The following is a 23,977-nucleotide window of genomic DNA, read 5'->3' on the forward strand; positions in this document are numbered from 1 at the left end:
CTTTTAGGTTGCTTACTAGGTGTTTCCATTTTCTTTCTTTGGGCCATCAATTAATGATAATTATGCTTCACTATTCCCTTTGAATTCCTTCAAACTAGTTTTTCAAACCAAACTTATGCAAAATTAAAAAAAAAAAAAAAACTACACACCTTTTTTCACTTTGTAGGAGCTCGATATTGAATCTGATTTATCTCTGAAATTTCAGATCTCCAAGGTCTGAAATTGTGAATTGTGGTAGCCCTCTGAGTCCTCTTTCCAACTGCACCAGTCTAATTGAAATTGGATTCTCCAAGAAAGGGTTATGCCCAATCTCCCAAGATGACCTGATTATACACTTTTTCAGTAGAACGAATTTGTACAAAGTGCCACGTGTCATTGTTTCAACCTTCAGACCTGAAAACGATGCAAAAAAAACTATAGTCTGTCTTGTTTCTATAACTTCTTATGAACTTTCAATCTGATACTTAGAGAGAAAGTTATGGCAATTTTCCCAAGGCCACCTGTTTGGGAAGTAATTCAATATCCTTCAAAAACCCTAAATTCCTTAGATAATATATCCAAAAATATAGTGAGACAAGATTTGAAATTTAGACCTGAGGATCATCAAGATTTCAGCTCAAACGGGTTTTTTTTTAGCTTCTAAAACGTCACAGAAAAATAGTTATAGCAAAAATTCCACGATGACCTGTTTGGAGCAGCAAAACCTTAGAATCCAAAGCTTTGATACCAAATGTTATGAACCAGCTCACAAAAAGATAGAAAAGACAGATCAATGACTTCAAAATCAGCCTCTTCGAGGGGGAACCTCCTTTACATTACACAAATGAACAATTATTGGATCATACAAATGACTAAACCTCCTTTCTACATATAAGAGTTTAAGGAGTCACAATATAATCAAAGCCGACATAACAATAATAATATAAGGGCACAACAATAACAATAGTGGGATGCTATGGGGCACACTAATAATAATATGGGGACAATAGGGGCAGAATGATAACAATAAGGGTTACAATGATAATAGTAAAGGGGGAATCACTAGTATTATAGGTTCCTAAAAATGAGAGCCCTGGAACAATGGTTCGAAACCTTGATTATGACGTGGTGCTTTCCTGTTAATGGTTGGGCATGTCGACCCGACATAATCCAATTGTGGACTGTCAATCTCCCTACTTAATTTGTAGCCGTTAGATATAGTGGTGGATAGTGGGGACTGCCAAGGGCATAGTTGTGGGGTGAGGTTATATATATATAAAAAAAAGAAAAAAATTGAAATTTTATCCCATTCTTCTAAAAACGTAAGAGGAATTGGATTTGGCAGTATCCATCCCATCGTGTGAAGTCTTGGGGTGTGTTACAGTGAAGTGGGTGGAGATGCTTTGGAACCATATATTCTTGTAGTGTGTGATTGGGTGGAGCACTAGGTGCTCTGGATGAATTATTGTTTGGGTGGCGACAATGTGCACTTTAGACTCCTGGTTGTTAGGTTGAGGCACTATGTACTATGGATTCTCATGTGATTGTCCAATTGAATGGTGTTGATTTCCCTTGAGCACTTCACTCCTTAGAATCTAAGTCTGGCTCAGGAGTGGTTAAATGAAAGAAAACACAACAATGTAGCTGGCATGTGGTTGGGAGGAGAGTTGAAGTCCTTCTCTCAGTTACCAACCATCCAACTATTAAGATAAGTGACCTACTTATTGTTGAAAATAACAACAAGAAATGTTAAAAATAGAATCGAGAAATTCCAATTTAATTCGTCCTTGAATTAAATTGTGAATTAAAATTGTAATTCTTTACTCATATCAACTAGTAATTGTTAACTAAGTTAAGTTGACTTAGTTAACTTAGGAATTTCGAGTTGGAAGTCTTTTTGAAGTCATGCATAAGTTCTCCCTAGGTTTTAGGGGTCCATAATGAGTTTATTTATGAGTTGTAATTAAATAACTCAGGTTACTGAGTTATGGTCAGTTAAATTAGTTCTAATTGTTTGTGGAGATAATAGAGGATTAACAGTCAGTTGGTGGACTGGTGCATCCACAAGTGTCACTCTAGTTAACTGAAGATTCTCTCATGAGAAACTCATACATGTCAGTACAGAGAAAGACCCAGTTGAGACTAGAGTGAAGGGACAATGTACTATCAGTTGTATGATTTATTGAGTTGTAAATATCATGCATGCAAATAGAGAAGGACCAAATTTTGGATTGCGCAGTTATGGATGAGGAATTTCCCTTTAAATGTGGGCTAATTCTCTCAGGAATTATGCAAATAATTAGAAGCTTTAAGGCTTGGAAATTTGGTTAAGTATTGGCCAAAGGAAGTCATCAGGTGGAAGATAGGAAATACTTGTGCAGGTTAAGCTCAAGGTTGAGCAGAGCATATTGTATTCAGCAAAATTATTTGACCAAGGGCGTAAGGAAATAGGGGAGTAGAGGGCAACATAAGAGGCTAGAGATTGGATTGAGCTTGCTTGTGAGCAGGGAGATTGATCATACTGAGTGTTGGGATTGTTCTTGTGAGAAAACACATTGTATTATCATCTTGGATTTATGATTTAATGCAATACAGATAGCGGGGGTTTTCAGTTGAGGCTTTCCCTGGATACATATTGAGTTATGTGCCATTGATTTATCTTCTTCTTGTTCATATTGTTTTCATCGATCTATTGGCTTCCACTGGTTGAAAGTAGAAGTAGATTCTTGTCCTATGCTTTAGTACATTGCATGAGATTGTGAATCCATAGGATTTTCTACATGGTATCGGAGCTAGATTTGTAGAAATTTTATACATGGTATCAAAGCTGGATTTTTTTTTGGGCTGCGAGTTTGCACAGCATATATAAATATTTTTGTGCAAAATTTGCAGAAAATAATAGCATATCTGGATTCCTTGCGAAAACATACCCAAATTCAAAAAAAAAACCGGCCAAATCGGAGTTTGGATGAGGGAGATATCATTGATTTAAAATCAACTCTTTTTCTGGAAAATTTCGTGACAGCAGGACATATGAAACAAATTGGTGCGCTAACCAAGAACCTGTATGCAATTGATGTACAAGATGCATGAAAAGCCTTGAGGAGAAAGGCAAAGGTTAGAGACTTTGTGGTTGATAGGGAGAGTAAATTACCTCTCAACATGTAACCCCAAAAGAAGCCTCAAAAACAGCTTCAGGAAGTTGTGGAGCAGCCACAACTAGAGAAGCTGAAAGGAGACCAAGTGGAGGCATCCTCTCATGCAGAGACCTCTAGTAGGAGGGAATTTTGATCAAGGTGGGTAGAGGGATCACATGCATCCATACCTCTAGGTGTGAGGTGGGGTGATGTGAAGTGATAGTCCCAAGTGGGTTGGAATTGGGCAGGGTCCATTGAGAGGTTTTATCTCATGGATCATACCTTGCTACGGGAGCCCAACGTACCTAATAGCGGGAAGGAATCAATGGGATTGATGCAGTCATAGATCATAGTGACAGAGGCTAGAGCAGTCAGATACTGAAGAGCACAAAGAAGGGTTGATAACAGTGCAAAAGATAGAGTCAACAGAAGCACACAGTTTTCATTCGATAGAGGCAATAACAGTGAGAGACTTTGATGACATATGCATCATACTGATTCAGGTTGGATGTTTTTTTTTGTTTCTAGAGATGTTGTAGCAACAACATTATAGAGAAGTGTTGCATGCATAACATTCCAAAGGTTTAGGATCGAGATCGAGTTGAATTCCTTTCTTGTTGAGAGGGAGCGTTGAAAATAGTAACAAGAAATGTTAAAAATAGAATCCAGAAATTCCAATTTAATTACTCTTGAATTAAATTGAGAATTAAAATTGTAATTATTTTCTCATATCAACTTGTAATAGTTAACTAGGTTAAGTTGACTTAGTTAACTTAGGAATTCCGAGTTGGAAGTCTTTTGGAAGTCATGTATATGTTCTCCCTAAGTTTTAGGGGTCCAGAATAAGTTTATTATGAGTTGTAATTAGATAACTCAAGTTACTGAGTTATGGACACTTAAATTAGTTCTAACTGTTTGTGGAACTAATAGAGGATTAAAAGTCAGTTGGTGCATTGGTCCATCCACAAGTGTCACTCTAGTTAACTGAAGATTCCTTCACGAGAAACTCATGCATGTCAGTTAAGAGAAATACCCAGTTGAGACTAGAGTATAGGGACAATGTACTATCAGTTGTATGATTTACTGAGTTGTAAATATCATGCATGAAATTATAGAATGATCAAATTTTGGATTTCATAGTTATGGATGAGGAATTTCCCTTTAAATATGGGCTAATTTTCTCAGGATTTGTGCAAAGAATTAGAAGTTTGAAGGATTAGAAATTTGGTCAATTATTTTCCAAAGGAAGTCATCAGACAGAGGATAAGTAATACTTGTGTAGGTTAAGCTCAAGGTTGAGCAGAGCATATTGTATTCATCCAAATTCTTTGACCAAGGGCTTAAGGAAATAGGGGCTTGGAGGGCAGCAAAAGAGGCTAGAGATTGGCTTCAACTTGCTTGTGAGAAGGGAGATTAATCATACTAAGTGTTGGGATTGTTCTTGTGAGAACAAGCATTGCATTATCATCTTGGATTTCTGATTTAATGCAATATAGATAGTGGGGGTTTTCAGTTGAGGCTTTCCCTGGATACTTATTGTGTTATCTGCCATTGATTTATCTTCTTCTTGTTCATATTGTTTTCATTGATCTATTGGCTTTCGTTGGTTGAAAGTAGAAGTAGGTTCTTGTCATGTGCTTTAGTACATTGCACGAGCTTATGAATCTACAAGATTTTCTACACTTGTATTTCTATGCATATATGTGCAATGTGAATCTCAATTAATGATGTTATATAGTATTGGTTTATTAACACCTAAGGAGTAATGTGTATTCCTGTATGATGCAAGGAGAAATTTGTGTGATTGACCTTCCTGATTTTGAATGGCTTGAAGGCCTTTGTGATGTAGATATAAGCCTTGAATTGCAGTATTATTTTTATAGTCCCAAATGGTTGTTTACATTTTTTTGATGATTATCATTATGGATGATTATCGATATTTGATATATTGAGTATACCATGAACTCTCTGTGATTTGAATGCCCAAGTCTTTGATTCCATTTCATTTAGAATGAATATGTTGAATGCCTTGAACGAATTGCGTTGGAACATGGGAGTTTTACTCATGTAGGGGTTGATGCTTGAGCAACCCTTGACCATGGTAAGGTTTATCTAGGTCAGCATATTTCCAATCCTATAATAGTGGAGCAACAAACATATAATCACGTTGAGGGAGCACTTCCTAGACTCACAAAGGAGTTGTGGAATAACTCCCAAAATAATAGAGAAAATTGTGTAATATGATAATTGTGAGATAATCAAGGTTAAGATTCTTAATATCAAAACTTAGTCACAAATTAAATACTAAATGTGGATTATCTCTTAACTCTGTGTTGCGACACATCGTGGTGTGGAAAGTTCATTGTAGTGGCATTGCGATGAAGATCACAAGATATAATATCATGAAGTTTTCCCGTTGTGCTGCCCTGAGTTTGGGTGGTGGTATTTTTTGCATCTTGGCACGATGGAGTTGGGAACAATGATGTGGAAGCTCTGTCAAAGAGGATCCTCATTGAACCCATAAAATTTTATGTAATGGTAAATTGATGAATTACATGAAGGACTGGGCCCCTGGTGGGACCGAGCTTTGAGCCAAAGTGGCAGATGGCACATAGGGCGAGTTTTGCCACATGGAACACCACATGTATTAGTGCTGACATGGAACTATGACGTGATGATAACATTGATGTGTCACACTAATAGTGTGCCACATGGAAGGAAAAATTGGTCTTTTTCGAATGGCCAAAAGACCAGATTTGAGTGACATGTGTCACCCTCAGAGGATTCCACATGGCATGGTGACATAAGCGAGGTAGGTCATGTGTGGACTAATAGGAGGCATGATGTCAAAATTGGCATCATCTCATGAGAAATTTCCATCTTTCCATCTGTCCAATGCCGAGAGTCTTTGAGGGGGAGGCTTCATGAAGGAGGTGTACATGATGGGAGATGCATAACAACAAAATTTCACGTCATTCAAATTGACTACAATTGGCGGGAACTGCACTCAATGTAGGTCACTAGTGTGGGATGGTGACTATGTAGAGGAAGAAGAGAAGGGGTTTGACCCTGTGTTTTGTATACAACACCCATGGCATAGAGCACTGGTCTTACACATTAAAGTTAGGAATCCTATGTGATGAAGTAATATAAACAATACTTGTTAATTAACGATGCTCGTTCCGTCTGTTTGGCACCACAACCTTTGCAACCATCTTGAATTGGGTGCAATGGAACTAGTGCGTTGATTTGGTTAGAGTGCACCGATGTCGCATGTAACATGGTAGCGCCACGTAGGCTACATGGCGGTCCATGTGGAGGGATGTTGATGTGGTAGAGGGAGTTAAGGGGATAAAATTTAAATGGATATAAATTCTAATTTGGGAATCGGATCAAGATAGATTTTATATCACTGAAAAGATCTAGATGAGATCCAATGGTGGTCTCAAGATTTGGTTCTAAGAACTTTTGAGATTGAGGATTTTCATAGCCACGTCTTCCTATAAGACGAAGGAGATCAGAATAAATTAAAGTAACACCTCCTATTCAACATGGTTTATTCGAGTGGTTGGGAGTGAGTGTTATAGTCTGGTATCAAAGTGGCTAGGTTCAACACTTAGACTAAACGAGCCTAAAAGGAAAATTTTCAAAATTCTGTTACATAGTGTAGTAATCTATATTGCTTGACTGTTTTGTACAAGGGTGTGCTACTTGTAGCAATTGTGATTATAGGATACATGCATCGATTTTGATATGATTGTTATTTCCTAACATCTATACTAATTTAAATTTTTTGTTTCATATAGCCTCACAACCATGTTCTTGTGGTAGATTTATTAAGGTGATAAGAAGCATGTTTGATTTGTATTGTGGATTGAATAAAAATTATATGTGCATGAGAGAACATAAGAAGACACCACGTAACAAAAAAAGAAAAATGGATAAGCAACAAAATGGTGTAGTACAACACTTATATATCTTAACATTGTTAGGAGGAGGAGTTAGTTAAGAAAATAAGAGAGGAGGGATCTCTTGACTGGATTGATACCCTTAGAATTTTAAAGGCTAAATTAAGGAGTTTCAAGGTTAACAATTAGAGGATTACCAGAGCATAAGAAAGGAAGTCAAAGGTAAATGCAATCATACTGCAAATCCTATCATAATTGAAGAGGCATAAACAACATGAGTTAGGTGTCATATACTTAGGAAAGTATAAATATAGGTAGAGTCGATCAAGATCTTCAAAGTAAGAATTAAGAACTGATGGGGAAGAAAGACAAAAACCTAAGAAAAGGCACATGAAAACAAGTGAAGGCACAGTTTGAGGTGGAACTCCACTGAGTACTCTAGAGAGGAGGAAAAACAACTAAGAGAAGTTATCTAACACTACCACTAGAAGATATCATCAATAGAAAAGGAAGGAAAAAGACTTCATGCTGAAAAAATTTAAGAAGGAAAAGCTTCCTACATTTGATGGAGGAGTGAAGAAGGCTAAGGAAGCCGAGCTATGGATGCTAGGAATAAGGAATTATATGAAGGTCCATAATTACTTGAAAATATGAAGGCAAGAGTAGCCATCTCTAGCTTGAAGGGAAATGATGATATATAGTGGGAAGATTTGAGGAATGTAAAAGAAATCATAGAAAAGGAATTGTCCTAGAGGAGGTTTGAGAAGTGTTTTAGGGAAAAGTACCTATCTGAGAGGTACTATGACAATAAGGCTAAGGAGTTGTATGAGAAAAAAATAGGGAAGCTATCAGTTGATGAATACATAACCATATTTCATGAACAATTAAGGTATGTTCCCTACCTCAAGGATGAGAAAGAAAATATCCAAAGGTACCTTAGTGGGCTGCCACATGAATTCCATGACATAATAGAATTTTATGAGCCTAAGACCTTAGAGGATACCATCAGGAAGATGAGGTATTGTTACGAACAATCCAAGCACACATTTGATTTCAAGAATGATTGGAAAATGAAGGGAAAATTCAATTTCAAAGGGAAAGGGCAAAAATTTGTAGGACAATAGCTAGGAAGAAGAAATTAAAAGTTTGTGACTACTATTAAGGGTGAGTATCAATAAAAAATTACTTTTGCTAACATGGATCGATTCATAAGCCATGTAAGAGAAGAAGTTGAAAGGTTCAAAGGATGTCCAACAAAATGTCGTACTTGTGGATAAAATCATTGGCAAAGGGAATGCTCTTAGTGACAATAGAATAACCCAAGACTGTACAATGTAGAAGAAGCAGAGTCCGTGAAGGATGTGGCTCAGAGTGTGCCACATATCTATGCTATGTTGGACAACATGGAGGATGATGACAGATTATTCGAGATCGAAATGAAAGGTATGATCGATCCCTAACTTGTTTCAGTATGAGACCCAGGTTCTAATTTTAGTTACGCTAGACCCAACATTGGAGAGACATGTGCATTGTCGAAAATATCCCATGAGAGATCATTGTTGGTACAACTAGCAATAAGGATGAAGAGGTGAGTCGAAAGTGTGGTAAAATCATGCCCAAATATACTAGGAACCATTCCCATGTTAGCTAACTTAAATATATTTCCATTGGGTTCTTACGATATGCTAATTGGCATGGATTGGTTAGTAAGTTAGAAGACCAAAATTGACTACCATAATAAATCAATCTAATGTATCAACAACAAAGGGGATAAAATGACATTGCAAGGAAAAATAAAACCAATAAATATTAATTAAATAGCAACGCTGCAATTGAAGAGGTGCATCAAGACGGGATGTGAGATATTCACAGTTTAAGTGACTAGTGACACTGAAAGTAACAACCACAACTGGGGAGAGAAACCAATCTTGAAACAATTCATGAATGTGTTCCTGGAGGAAATCACGGGACTTCCACTAAGAATATACATCGAATTCTCAATTGAGTTAATCTCGAGAATGATACCAACAACAAAAACCCCATACCACTTGAATACACTTAAGTTCATTGAATTAAAATTGTAGCTGGAAGAGATGCTAGAAAAGGGATATATTTAGCCCAACGTTTTTCCCTTTGGAGTCCCCGTGTTGTTTGTCAAAAAGAAAGATGGCATGTTGTAAATGTGTACAAACTAACAAAAACTAAACAAGGCTATAATGAAGAATAAATACTCGTTTCCCATAATTGATGATTTATTCAATCAACTGAGAGGGGTTGTGATGTTTTCCAAAATAGATTTGAGATTTGGATACCATCAAGTCAGGATCAAAGATGAATACATTCACAAAACTATCTTTCAGACTAGATATGGCCATGATGAATTTGTAGTGATTCCATTTGGGCTTACGAATGCCCCAACAACCTTCATGTGCTTGATGAAAATTGTCCTCAAACCTTATTTGGATAAATTTGTATTGGTTTTTGTCAATGATATCTTAGTAAAATAAAAAACTAAAGAAGAGCATGAAAGACCATTGGGAGTAGTATTACAATTATTGAGGGAGCATAAGTTGTATGTAAAAATCAACAAGTGTGATTTTTTCCAAATTTAAGTTCACTACTTGGGACATGTTATTTCAAAAGAAGGAAGGGCTATAGACCCAGAAAAGATGAAAGCTATAATGAAGTGACCCACTCCTCGAAATGTTACATAGGTCAAATCTTTCATGGGTTTATTTGGATTTTATAGAGGGGACATTTGAGACTTCTTAAATATTGGGAATCCAATCACCACCTTATAGAGAAAAGGAGTAAAATTTTAGTGGACACCTAAATGTATAACCAATTTTGAAAAGGCAAAGAAATTTCTCACCTATGCACCTATTTTAAGAATAGCAGATCCAAAGAAATGCTTTGCACATATGCTTGCAAGGAAGGACTCGGTGGAGTCTTGATGCAAGAAGGATATGTGGTATGCTATGAATCAATAAAGTTAAAGAAACATGAGAAGAATTATTTCACCCACGATTGGGATCTTACAACAATAATGCATGCTTTAAAAATGTGGAGGCGTTATCTATTGGGAAGATAATTTGTATTGATGATAGACCATGGGGTATTGAGATATTTGTTTGATCAACTTGAATTGAATGTGAGACAAGACAAATGGTTGGATTTGATCAATGAATTTGATTTTGACATAAATCACATCAAGGAAAATGAAATAAGGAATCCCATGCACTCAATACGAGTCTATAAGAGGCTCACTTGGCAGCCCTAAGTGACATCAAGGATAGGATTAAAGAAACATTGGCTCATGATGAAAAATACCAACATGATAAGAAATGTTGGTAGAAGGAACCAGAGGGATCCATGAGCAAGAAATACTAGCTCACTCATGATGGCACGTTGTTTTTCAAGAACATAAAATACGTGGTTGATGTCGTTGATTCAATGAATCTCTTCATGGATGAATTCCATAAAAGCCCTTACTAAGGTCATCCCATTTAAAGAAATATGATGATAGCCATACATAAAATGTATTATTGGCTAGGATTGAAGAATGATATCGCTGAATATATTGCCAAGTGTCCGGAATGCCAACAAGTAAAGGAAAAATGTAGGCATCCAACGAGATTATTGCATCCAATCCTAATCCCTGAGTGGAAGTGGGGAGTAATATATATGGACTTCATTATAGGATTGTGCATGATACCATTGTGGTGGTGGTGGACAAGTTGAGTGTTGGCGCACCCTCTTGGCCAGGAGGGCCACTAAAAACAAAAACAAATTATTTTCAGAAATAAAAACTCATTGTAGAAATAAACACCACATGGACAACAAACTAACAGAAGTAGTAATAGAAGCAACAACCACACAAAAAAATAATAACACATTATACCAACACCTTGCATCACATTACATTTATGCAAATAAAAATCATACTGCGACTATAAACACATAACACTATAATATAATGGAACCCAAATTTCATTTTCCATTAACACTAAATTTGAAGGTACTTAAGATGCATGCCTCCTTGCCGTGGCAGCAGGGAGGTTGCACTTCCATCAACACTTCTCCCACACCCTCCAAGACCTATGCAACACTCTCAAGAGACACCAAAGACAAACTCCAAAAAGGTTGACTCAAACTCTTCTTACATGCCCCTTAAAAACCCTAACCTAAAGGAGGGAATATTTTGTTATTTTCTTGAAATATCTAACAACTAATTTTACCTCCAAATGAAATGCACCTTACATGGTATTTACGTTTCATATCATTTACATCCCATGTGCATTTATATTTACATTTGATGTTATTTCACATGTACATTTTATATTTATGCTTCTAATTACCCTAAGTTCATACCTGGGCTCCAACAAGCCCCCGAACAAATCCTGGCTTGTCCCGAGCCAAGTGCAGTTGAACAACCAAACTTGCTTATGTTGGTATTGTACGATCCAAAACCACCTCTGAATGCTGAACTGCAAGCTGCTCCCTACCTTATACTTTACTCTACGCTCTCTCCTTGCACATCTCTTCCTCTATGGGCGTCCCAACCTCCCGCTTGCAAGACCCCACTCTCTCTCCTTCTCTACTCTACTATATCTAGTATATCCTGCATTCATTTCTATGCTAATCTCCCTTCTTCCACTATCCATGTTCGCTGCATGAGCTCAGATTCTCTGCATCTCGTCACTTGCCGGTATTATTTAATTTCTTTGTTTCTACTGGGTTGGAGTTGTTGGCTACAAGATTGTCCCTCCCTCTTCGCGGCACGAGTTCTTTGAAAAATAGAAAAATAGAATAGTATGATACTAAAAATAAAATGACATTAGCACAAATGTTGGTGCAATTTACGGAAAAATTTGGCCTGTAATGAAAATTGAAATTTTGGGTTGTTTGTGATCTTGACTGTGGCTCCCTCGACACAATTCCTTGCCGCATAAAGACATTTAATTCCCTACTCATGCGTGCCTTCAAATATATGGTGATTGACGTCGTTTTGTCAACTAACATTCTCCCACTTCTTACTTTTTCTAGATCTTCAAATGCTCCATTCTTCATGGGAGTCACTTCAACTTTTGGCAATTTTCCACAGTAAATGCCTTCTACTATGGTAAGGCCTCTCATTTAGTTATGCCCTAATATTTCCAAAATTTGGTTTGCAATGAATTGATTCATTTCATCCTACCACTCTCACTCATAGAATATTTCACAGCAAGAACAAGAAAGCGATGTCGTATATTGGCAAAGGATGGAGTGTTCTGCATGAAGTTGATAGGGTGACTGATTATACGAAGCCTGCTGATAAACTATTGGAGAAAAAATTTACCCTTTGTATCCTCCCTCAATAGTAACTATAGTCGAGAGAGGGAATGGAGACGTCGGCATTGCAAGACTGATATCAATGATCAAACTACTACTGAGACTAAACATATCATGGCCTTCTGTCAATGCACAACCTGAGTGTCCATATGCACAACAGTGTCAATGACACCTCCCCTCTTTCACTCACAATGTTTCTTTCCTTTCCCATTGCATCATAGGTGGTTGATCTACAAGTGTAACCCTTCATGATGTTGCACACTCCTCCCCCCACTGCACGACCCAACATGCCCTTCCTCTCCCTCACCTCTTTTTCCTAGATAGTGGGCTTAGCACCATATGCTAGTGAAGAGCTTTGCCACCCCAATATAACTTCATGCACATACACACTAGCACACTAAAACTCATGTTCCAATCTTCAATCTTGAAAGGTATGCTACTTAGGGTTTGCAAATTTATGTGGGGTTGATATCGAGTATGAGATGTCAGAAATTGCTCCACAATAGTCATTTTGAATGTCAACGTTTCGAGTCTATACCAAGACCCGTCGTCGGGGTAAAGGTTGAGGAGAGGTAGAAGAGAAATGGAGAAATAAATATAGAGCAATCAATAGAATGGGCCGATAGTGAGAGAATGAAATGTCACTGAAGGTGAAAGCTACCTTAATGGTGTAGTATTAAATTATTTGATTAACTTTTTTATTAATTACAATGTTTAAATAAATATTAATTTAAGTACAAATGTTATTTTAAATACTTTAATAAATTAAATTGATTAATGTATGTAAATATTCATTTTAATCTATTTAATTATATATTAAATATATTTAATTATGTATTAAATATATTTAAATTAATACGTCTTTTAATCATTATAGCTTGAAAGTTGTTTCGTTTTAGTTTAATAGATTAATGAAAATATTGATTAATAGAGACGGTGGGATTGATGTCAGCATCAGTTGGATATCTCTGCTCACACAAAGTTGCAACCTCCAAACTAATCCCTCTTCCCTATCCACCTCTACCACCTCTACCCCTTAATCATCATCTGCATCCACTAATGGTATTAATTTTAGAATAACATAAAATATAAATAAGAAAGCTAATTAAAACATATTAATTTTAAAAACATATAATTAATATTTAAAAATATTTATATTTATATTTATATTTGAATATATTAATATATTTAAATTAAAAATTAAATAAATATATTTAAAAGATATATAATCAAATTATATTAAAACATATTAATCAATATTTCCATTAATCTATTATACTAAAATGACACAACTTTCAAGCTATAATGATTAAAGGACATATTAATTTAAATACATTTAATCCATAATTAAATATATTAAAATGAATATTTACCTATATTACTATATTTAATTGATTAAGGTATTTATTTTAATATTTGTATTTAAATTAATATTTATTTAAACATTATAATTAATAAAAAAATTTAATCAAATAATATAATATTATATCATTAAGGTAGCTTTCACCTTCATTAACATTTCATTCTCTCACTGTTGGCCCATTCTATTGATCACTCTCTATTTATTACTCCATTTCTCTTCTGCCTCTCCTCGACCTTTGTCCTCACGATAGGTCTTGGTATAGGCTTGAAACATTGACATTCAAAATGACTAATGTGGAGCAATTTCCAGCATCTCAAACTCAAGTATGCCGCTCTCGATCTTGACATCCTTCTCAAGAGGGTGTGGTTCAACAACAAAATGAATCTCCTTATCAAGCGCCGCTAGGAGGTTATCATCGTAGGTGAGGTTGTTGCTCATTCTAGAGCCAACGATATTGTCTTTGTTAAGCATGACATATCCATCACATAGATTCCTAGCTCAGGGTTCCCTCTATCACATAGATTCCTAGCTCAGGGTTCCCTCTATCCAACGTGTAAGCATGCTTCACAGCTTGGCCCTTCGTGGCCCTGAGCACTAACAACACCCCTTATGAGCTACATAACCACCTAAACTCATCTTGAACCCATGGTGCACCAACACTATCCCTCTAGGGGCACAAAAGAAACCATCAAATTGACGAGTAGTCAACTACTGCTATGGGTTCTCAGTTAACCATCAAGAACCAAAAAAACATTTCGTCAAGAAATTCATGATTTTGCGTTCTTCTTGTAGTTGAAAGTTGGCTAGGCCCACAACCCCCTTCTGACCACAAGTTCGTTCACTTGGGCTTCTCTCCATCGTTTTTTCCACCTAGATGGAGAGGGAGACCAAGCTGTTCTTGGCTTGTGCATTTGTTGGTGCGCCCTCTTGGCCAGGAGGGCCACTAGAAAGAAAAACAAAAGAAAACAATTATTTACAAAAATAAAAACTCTTTGTAGAAATAAACACCACACATGAACAACGAACTAACAACAACAATAATAGAAGCAACCACCATGTAGCAAACTAAAAATTGAATATACCAGCACATTGAATCACATTACATTATTGCAAATAAAAAGCAAAATGCTGTCATAAACACATAACGTTATAACGTACTGGAACCCAAATTCCATTTTCGATTAACACTGAACATGAATGTACATAAGATGCAGGCCTCCCTACCTTGGTGGTAGGGAGGCTGCGCTACCTTCAACACTCCTCTCACACCCCCCAAGCCCTATGTAGCACTCTGAAGTGACCCTACAGATAGACTCCAAAAAGACTGACTCAAACTCTTCTTACGCAAAAAAACCCCTAACACTAAAGGAGGGAATATTTTATTATTTTCATGAAATATCTGACAACTAATTTTCCCTCCAAATGAAATGCGCCTTACATGGCATTTACATTTCATCTCATTTGCATCTCCTGTGCATTTATATTTACATTTGATGTCATTTCACATGTACATTTTACATTTATGCTTCTAATTACCCTAAGTTCATACTTTGGCTCCAACACTGGGTAAGAAATATCACTTCATAGCTACCAAGTCCACTCATAAAACTACCAACATAGCCCAAATATTCATGAAGGAGATATTGAGACTGCGTGTTTTGGCTAAGAAGAATATATCAGATCGAGATGCTAATTTTACTTCTAATTTTTGGAAGTCTTTGCTTACTGGTTTTGGAACCTAACTGACTTTTAGTATCACTTATCATCCTTAGACAAATGGCCAAATGGAAAGAGTGAATGGAGTCTTGGAGGCCATGTTGATAATGTATTCCATGCATTACCCAAAGAAGTGAGACGATTTCCTACCATTGGTGGAGTTTTCATACAATAATGGATATCTGGAGTCACTGGGAATGAGCCCTTTTGAGATACTATATGGCCGGAAATGAAACACTCCTATCAACTAGGATGAGCAATTAAATAAAGTAGTTCTTGGATAGATATGATAAAAGAAATGGAGTAGGAAGTGGTCAAATCAAGTAGAAATTAAATGCAACTCAAGATAGGAAAAATAGTTATGCACACCAATAGAGGATACACAAGGAAGTAAAGTAGGATAACATGTGTATCTTCACATCAGGCCAAGGAAGATATCATTGAAAGTGGGGTCTTGGGCCAAGTTGGCACCCAAATTTTGTGGGCCATTTAAGATCTTACAAAGAATGGGGCTAATGGAATATAGATTGGCCTTTCCACCCATAATGTTTTCCATCTTTCCTTGCTTAAGAAGTATGTACATGATGCTAATCACTTTGTTGACTAGCTTGTGACACAAGTGGAACCCCAGGGAGAGTTCCAACCAGATCCACTGTGCATCTTGGATCAAAGCTAGAGTATGCTCCATAATCGAGTCATAGAGCATGTCAAGGTGCAACGGGAGCACTTTGGATCAGATGAAGCCACTTTGGAGATGGTTGATCAGATGAGGGTATCATACCCATTTTTGTTTGTTGAGTAAGAAACTGTAAATGTAATTGTAATTATGAACATAATTGTGTATATAAATCTCATTGTAAATTGTGTCTTTTCAGATGTAGAACACCGAGGATGGGGTTCCTCTAAGGGGGTGGCGTCTGTCACAACCATTTTTTCGACCCCTCTTGTAAATACTATTATGTGAACTACTTATGTAAATTGTAAGATGTTGAATGGACTGAGAGTGGACACAGATTCAAAGTTTGTGGAGATGAAGCTGTTTCTGAATGGCTTGGGGAAATAGGCAAACTTTGAATGCTACAGTTAATTTTCCACCATTTCCCTATTGAATTAAAGATAAAATCTATAGGCATTTAAAACTACATATGGGTGCCTGAATGAAAGGGTGAATTGTCCTGCTTGTGTGAGGGGATGGTGACTATGGTTAAAACACAATCCAAAAGGAATGGTCATGCATATAGTATGTGTGGGAAGAGGGAGAACGACACAAAGGAACATTTTAGTGTGTCTCACATCTAAGGGAGGGAAAGAATAAAAAGAAGATCCATTGGGAAAACATATACAATGAGGAGGGAAAAACATTTGAAGGAAAGGAATTACAAGTGGAGAATTTGTAGAGTTCTTTGGATCCCTTATTCTTAATTAGGTGGAGACTTAACTCTTTGGATTCTTGAGTGATTTTATCAGGTAGAGCCTTGAATAGTGTTTTGGAATCATGTGTATTGTTTGACAGGTGGAAACCAAGAGCTATAGATTCCCTTGGATCCTATCAGGCGGAGTCATAGTGCGTTATGGGTTCCTGCAAGGCATTGTGGTTCTAGATTCCTAAAGTTTGAAGCAAGTGGAGATGCTTTGGAACTATGGATTCCTATAGTATGTGATTGGGCAGAGAACTAAGTGCTATGGATTCCTTGAAGTATTGTTTGGGTGGAGACACTATGTACTCTGGACTCTTAGTTGTTAAGGCACTGTGTACTTTGGATTCACATGAGATTGTTCACTTGACTAGCGTTGATTTCCCTTTGAGCACTTCACTCCTCAGAATTTGAATCTGACTTGGGGGTGTTTATGCGCAAGAAAGAAAAATAGTGTAGTTGGCTTTGGTTGGGAGGAGATTTGAAGTCCCTCTCTTAGTTTATATTCATCTAGCTATCAAGATAAGTGACCTACTTGTATTTCCATGCATATTCGTGCAATGTGAATATCAATTAATCCCAATATATAGTATTGGTTTATTAACACTTAAAGAGGAATATGTATTCCTATATGATGCAATGAAAAAGTTGTGTGATTGACCTTCCTGGTTTTGAGGGGCTTGAAGGCATTTATGACGTTGATATAATCCTTGAATTGCAATATTATTTGTAGAGTCTCTAATGGTTGTTTACTTGTTGTGTTGATTGTCTTTATGGATGATTATCAATATCTAATATATTGAGTATACCATGGACTCTCCATGGTTTGAATGCTCGAATCATTGAGTCCACTTCATTTAGAATGAATGTACTAATTTCCTTGAATGAATTCCATTGGAACGTGGGAGTTTTACTCATGTAGGGGTTGATGCCTGAGAGGCACCTGACCATGGAAAGTGTTAGAAAATTATATATTACGGAGCAATGAAACACATAAAATATTGTAGAATTATAAACACAGAAACAAATAAAACAAGAAAGACACAGATATATGTGGTTCACCCAGTTTGGGCTACGTCCACCTCGAATAGCCAGTCCTTCCTTTCTATTATCCAGCAAAATGAAGAGACACAACCTACAACAGATTCGCTGTAATATCCTCTGTTTTCTCTCACAGTCTCACCTCTCTGTTTCTCACTCTCCGAATACACATCGATTTCACAGCCTCAAATACAATGCCCTCATACAAAGAGAGGGGTTTCCTTCTAGGGAAAAAAACCCTAAACTAAACATAAGTTCTACCGTTAGATCATCCGCCTAATGAACGACCCAGATTGACAAGAAATTACTATACTTTTACAAGGCAATTTTACATTTATTTTTGGCTTCGGGGGCGTTGCCCTCGAGCCCCCACCGGGGGATCGCTGGTCCCCAGATCCCCCAGCCAGGGGGGATCGGCCCCCCCGGTCCCCCCCACACCCCCCGCGTGGAGGGGTGTACAAAACTTCCTGGGGTATACATCCGGTTGAAACAAAAACCTCTGAACAATCATCCTCCACACACAACAGAAAGGTATAGTAAGGTCAAAAAATTTCCAAGCCTATGATGGTGGAGTGATAGGAATATAATTAGGCCAAGGGAGATCTTCCCAGAATCATAAAGGAGTTGTGGAAGGATTCCCAAAATAATAGAGAAAATTGTGTAATATGATAATCACAAGTTTATCAAGGTTAAGCCACTTAATATTAGAACTTAGAGGTGGATAAGAGAGTAATTGTGGCTTATCTCTTAACTATGTGCACTCCCCATCATGGTGTGGAAGTTCGTTGTAGTGGTGTTGTGACAAAGACATTAGGAAGAAATGTTTTTCCTTCACATGGCGAGAAGTTTTCCTGTCGCACAATGCCTAGTTTAGGGGGTGGCCTTTTCCGTGTCTTGGTGCAATGATGTGGAATATCTATCAAAGATGATCCTCATTGAACCCAAAACGTTTCATATAATGATAAAGTGACAGATTGCACAAAGGAATGGTCCCCCAATGGGACCTAGGTTTAGTGAAGGTGGGAGGCACCATATAGGTCGAGTTTGGAAACGTGGAACATCACATGTATTATGGACAACATGGAATGATGATGTGATAATAGTACCAACATGTCATGCTAATGGCATGTCACATTGTAGGTGGATTTGGTCTTTTCAAATGGCCAAAAGACCATATTTGAGTGACACATGGCATCCTCAGAGGATGACACATGGCATGGTGATGAGCCCTGGTATTGCAACAAGAATGCTGCAACTCCCAAGGCTACCAACGTAAATCATCAAATCGGGGTTCATATAAACTTAAGAGGTGGCACCACTATATGTGCAACATGTAATGTGTCCTTATTTCATTGATCTGATCCAATGAAGTGAATATCATGCAATCGAACCTAGACTAATTGCAAAGATGGAAACATTAACCTCTTGAAGGAAACAAAAGACAAGGAAAGAAAACATATTCTAATTACATAAATTAAAGAGAATGAATCAAATCTAGATCACTGCATTCAAAAGAGATTATACCTAGTAACAGAATTCATTAGTTGCTTCATAAACTACTCATGAAAATCATCACTATGTCATTCAATTCATGAACCTATCTACTAACCTTTAATTGTTGGAATGTGTTGCAGTGGTAAAAAGGAAATTCCTAAGTGGTATTTGGTCTTCCTCAATCATGGTTTCAGAGCCTAAGGGTCATTATTCAAGGCTAAGAGGCAAAAATCAAGTTTTTGGAGCAAATCTAACCAAGTTTACACGATGCTACATGATTACTACAAGATGCTATAGGATTGGATCCGTGAGAATTCTGAGGGTGAAAAGGTGATATAAAGGTGGGAAAGGGTAGATGAAGGTATATGAAGGTTGTATGAGGATTTTTCCAAGCTTAGAACCTCTCAGAGGCCCATCTTGCACAAAAACAAATGCACACGGTGTCCTTTAATGACCAAGAAATGTACTTTCAGTGGCAGAGTTTTGAGGGCATTGTGTAGTGAGGAGAAAGAGGATGATGATGGTAGGAGGAATGTAGTATGAAAATTCTAACCCTGAAAATCAATAGTAGTACCTTCAAACCACAAAATATTATGATTTTTATACTTGCAAAGACTAAAATACCCAATCTGCCAGCTAGTCTATCCTCTAATTTATCTCACTGAATGGCCAAGAAAATAGAATGCAAATAATATGGGGTAAATTTTGTTATTAAGTAGGATGTCCTAACACTCCAATCCAACTGGCATCACTAAAAAATAACCTTTTCAACATGTGCTAAACAGAGCATAAAATTACCACTCCAAAAACTAGAAATTTAAGAATCAATGAGTTGGTTAACCTACCAAATGCCTAACATGATTAGGTGCAAATGCTATGGGGTAAATTTTATTATTTACTTGAATTTTTTTTTTGACTCAATACAAGTGGAATCAACTCGAAAGAATATCATTAACACATTCTAAAAATTAGCAGAAAATTACTACTATTTTTCTACAAGAGACTTCTAGAAATTTTATAATTGTGAACTAGTAAACCAATCCAAGTAGCTCAATGATGAATATGACTTTTCAAAGTTGTTCTAAGGATGAATCATGCTTGTGACTCTATAAATAACCTGCAAAACAACTCACTTCAATAATTTAACCAATATAACCTACAACAAAGGAAGCATGAACACTAAAGGCTAAATTAAGAGATGCAAGTGAAAAAGACATTCAAAGGAAATAAAGAAATTGTATAACAGGGTTTCGAGGTTCCTGAGATGTCCAAGCCCAAGGATACTCCGAGTCCTATGAAGGAAACCAAGCTTTAGAAGCTAGAAATGGCACCAAACTTCATTACTTGAATCAATCCAAGGACATCCCTGCTAGAAATGAAAGTGGAGATGTTAAATAACTAGTTTACTCCACAAGAAGACTAATAAATACATGTCCCTAGACAAAAATTCGAATTGGTACTTATAAAAATTGATGAAGAATCCTCCTCCTTGAAATAAGGCAGCATTCCCCTCCAAAATCCCTCAAAAAGTGGATTTGGTTCCCAACAACGCATTCCTAGATTTTCTCAACCAGTGGAGCTCTGGAATTTGTTCAATAATTTCATAATACCTTGTTCATTTATTATCCAATCTTAGTCCGTCCTATAGTAGGGAGTAAGTCCTTATATTATCTCTTTCAGAATTAACTCAGTATTATGCAGAAATAAATAATATTAGGCACATAATAAGCAATTATATCTAAACCTTCCTAAGAACATATTAAAGCTAAAAAAAATTATTAATTGTGCGAGAGATTTAATATAACCTTTATGTGCCTAATAAAGGTAAGACAAACCTTAATTTGTGTCTAATTTGGAGGCCCATCATATCCCCCTATTGAAACGGTTGCTTAACCCCTGAGCAACCTACTCTTCTTCCTTGCTTTATTGTTTTGTTTGTTGTGTTATCACTGTAAAAAGTTCTAAAATTTTGGACAACTGGTATGGTTCCAAAGTTTTTATGTTAGTCATGGTAAAGTCATTTTTATGTTCTGTTTAGAGTCTAAGTCATAGAGTCAGAGTCTCGTTTCCATTATCAAATAAAGATCAAGAACCCAATTTTACCCATTATGGATCTTGTTAGCCTCCTGCTGCAGCAGGTTAATCATCTTTCATGATCGACATTTTTACATGCCAAATATGTCGAACTATGCATGCTGCAATGCTCCATATTTGCTACAGTTCCCTAAAGAAGTGTGTTTGAGAGTGTGCTAGTCTAAAGTGCCACTGCTCTGTTCCAGTCTTGTTGAGTAATCCATTTTGATCAGTTTTCAAGTATGGGAAGGCCAAACAACTTAATCTTGGCTTCCCTAGGTTTCAATTTCCTGTTGTAGAATATAGAGAATGAACATCTGTCCAAACAGCTTAATCTTGGCAGATTTGTAGATAGGTAAAGAAACAAGGTTGCTCAACAGCTTAATCTGAGCCCCAAGCTGAAGTAAGTGTAGAAGTAGATAGGAGCATAGCAAGAAGAAAGAATGAAAAGCTGGGTATGCTAGTTCAAGTGCACCCAAACCAAAAAGAAGAGAAAATTCTAGGTGAGTAGGTCGGGTAGGTAGCTTTGTGGTTGCAGAATCATGGCTTGTGATCCATCTCATATTGTCAAGTGTTATATTTATCATATCACAAGTTGAAGGCAGTTGTTCAGTTGGAGGACTTCAAGCGAGGCATGTCTAACTCCCCTTCTTCCTCTTTCCCCAAATCACTCACTAACTTCCCCCAAAGAGGTCAAGATCTGCTTGATACCTCTTAGATTCATCATTCTCCATATCATTTGCCTTGGTGGAGATCTGCTTCACTCAAGGAATGCTTACACTTCTTCTATTAGTCATTTTCCCCCATTGATAGCCTAAGACATCATACTTAGCGCTTGTTCTCATCTTTGTCATGTTAACTACTAACTTTATTATGTAGATCCCTATCTATTTCCCCTTCCCCTACAAAAACTATGTATATAACTCCCCTATATACTTATCCCTCCCCCTGGTTGAAAAATAACCATATGCATCCTTGGGTATTGCTAAGTTAAGTTCATCTGAAACTCAACAAGAACCCTCATTGCCCCCTCAAACCATCTTCTCATGCATTTTGGACACTTTCCAATGCATAGAACCCTTCATCCCCCCTAACTATCTCCCAAGTGCATAAGGACTCATTCCTTTGCATAATTCCCCTTCACATGTTTAAAAATCACCCCTTTGACCTTGGTTTGCCTTTATAAGGCATGAAACCCTCTTTGGCCACTAAACCCCTCTCAAAACCACATCACTTTCCTCCTAAGTGCCTTTGGACTCCTTCCAAGGCATAAGAATATGCAAACCATGCAAAAACCATGAAAAACCTTCAAAAAATGATAAAATCCTCCCTTTTTGGCCATCGGACCCCTTCCGATGCCTTAGAATCCAAGCAAAAGCATAAAGGTTACCCCCTCCAAATTCAAAAGACTTGCATTTTTGAATAAATAATGGCTCCGATGAGAAATGGGTCCTTTGGGTCCCCCTCTGATGCGATATCACTATCGGGAGGGGGCAATCATATGTTCAAACACCATATATAACTCCTCTGAATTCATGTTTCCTTTGCATTTTAATAAAATGCATGCCCTGATGAGAAAAGTATCTATTTGATCCCCCTCCAATGCGATATCGCTATCGGGAGGGGGCAGTGGCATATATAAGCGAAATGGCTAAGTCTCAAGGCATGGGGCATAATGCCGATGGGCCGGACCCGAAAACATATAAATTGGATTGGTAAAAGCATATCGGGTCCGCCACATTTTGGCGTTTCTATGTGGCAGCCCCATGACCCTGCCGATAGCAAATTGCCGAATTAATCACAGCCATCCATTTTTGGGCCCCAAATCAACGGCCCATATGTAATCGGTGGTCACCCTATGTATATGGCTCCGACCAGCGGAGCCGAAATAAAATTAAGGCACGGCGTATAAAGGATTTCGGGTCCGTAAGGGGGCGTTGCACAGCGAAAAGGGAAGGCTCCGATGGGGCGGAGCCGAAATATAATAAACTGCAGCATATATAGATTTCGGGTCCGCTAACTCTTTTTTATTAAATCCGCCAATTGACATCGCCGATGGGCCGGACCCGATTCAAATAAGGAAAGGGCCTATAAGCATTTCGGGTCTGCATTTTCGGCGATTGTTTGTGTGCCGCCCCCCGGTCCGCCCCGATGCGATTTAGCGATAGCCGTTGGATCGGCCCGTGCCAGATCCAACAACCAGGATTTAAAGGCTGCTACAGTGCCCGCCAAAAGCCAATTTTTCATTAAAATTTCATGTTTTGGGCACATTTTCTATGTTATTCGGAAATGGGCCGTTTTCAAAGGTTTTGTGTGCGGCGCCCGTGCCCGCCCAGGTATAAAGAAAACATGGTTTTCTCAGGCCATTCTTGGATCGCTCCAGGCCCAAATTGCCCCAAGTAGGAGGTTTTCACCGCAACAAGCCTTCAATGACCCTTTACTCATCCAGTTCGTGATTTTAAGTGTTGCTAAAGCATATTGAGTCGGCCAAGGGTCGACAACCACCCAAAAGCGGCATAA

Source organism: Pinus tabuliformis, chromosome J (assembly GCF_031772625.1).
Source record: "Pinus tabuliformis cultivar Carrire ecotype Pingquan chromosome J, CPIR1, whole genome shotgun sequence".
Classification (NCBI taxonomy): domain Eukaryota; kingdom Viridiplantae; phylum Streptophyta; class Pinopsida; order Pinales; family Pinaceae; genus Pinus; species Pinus tabuliformis.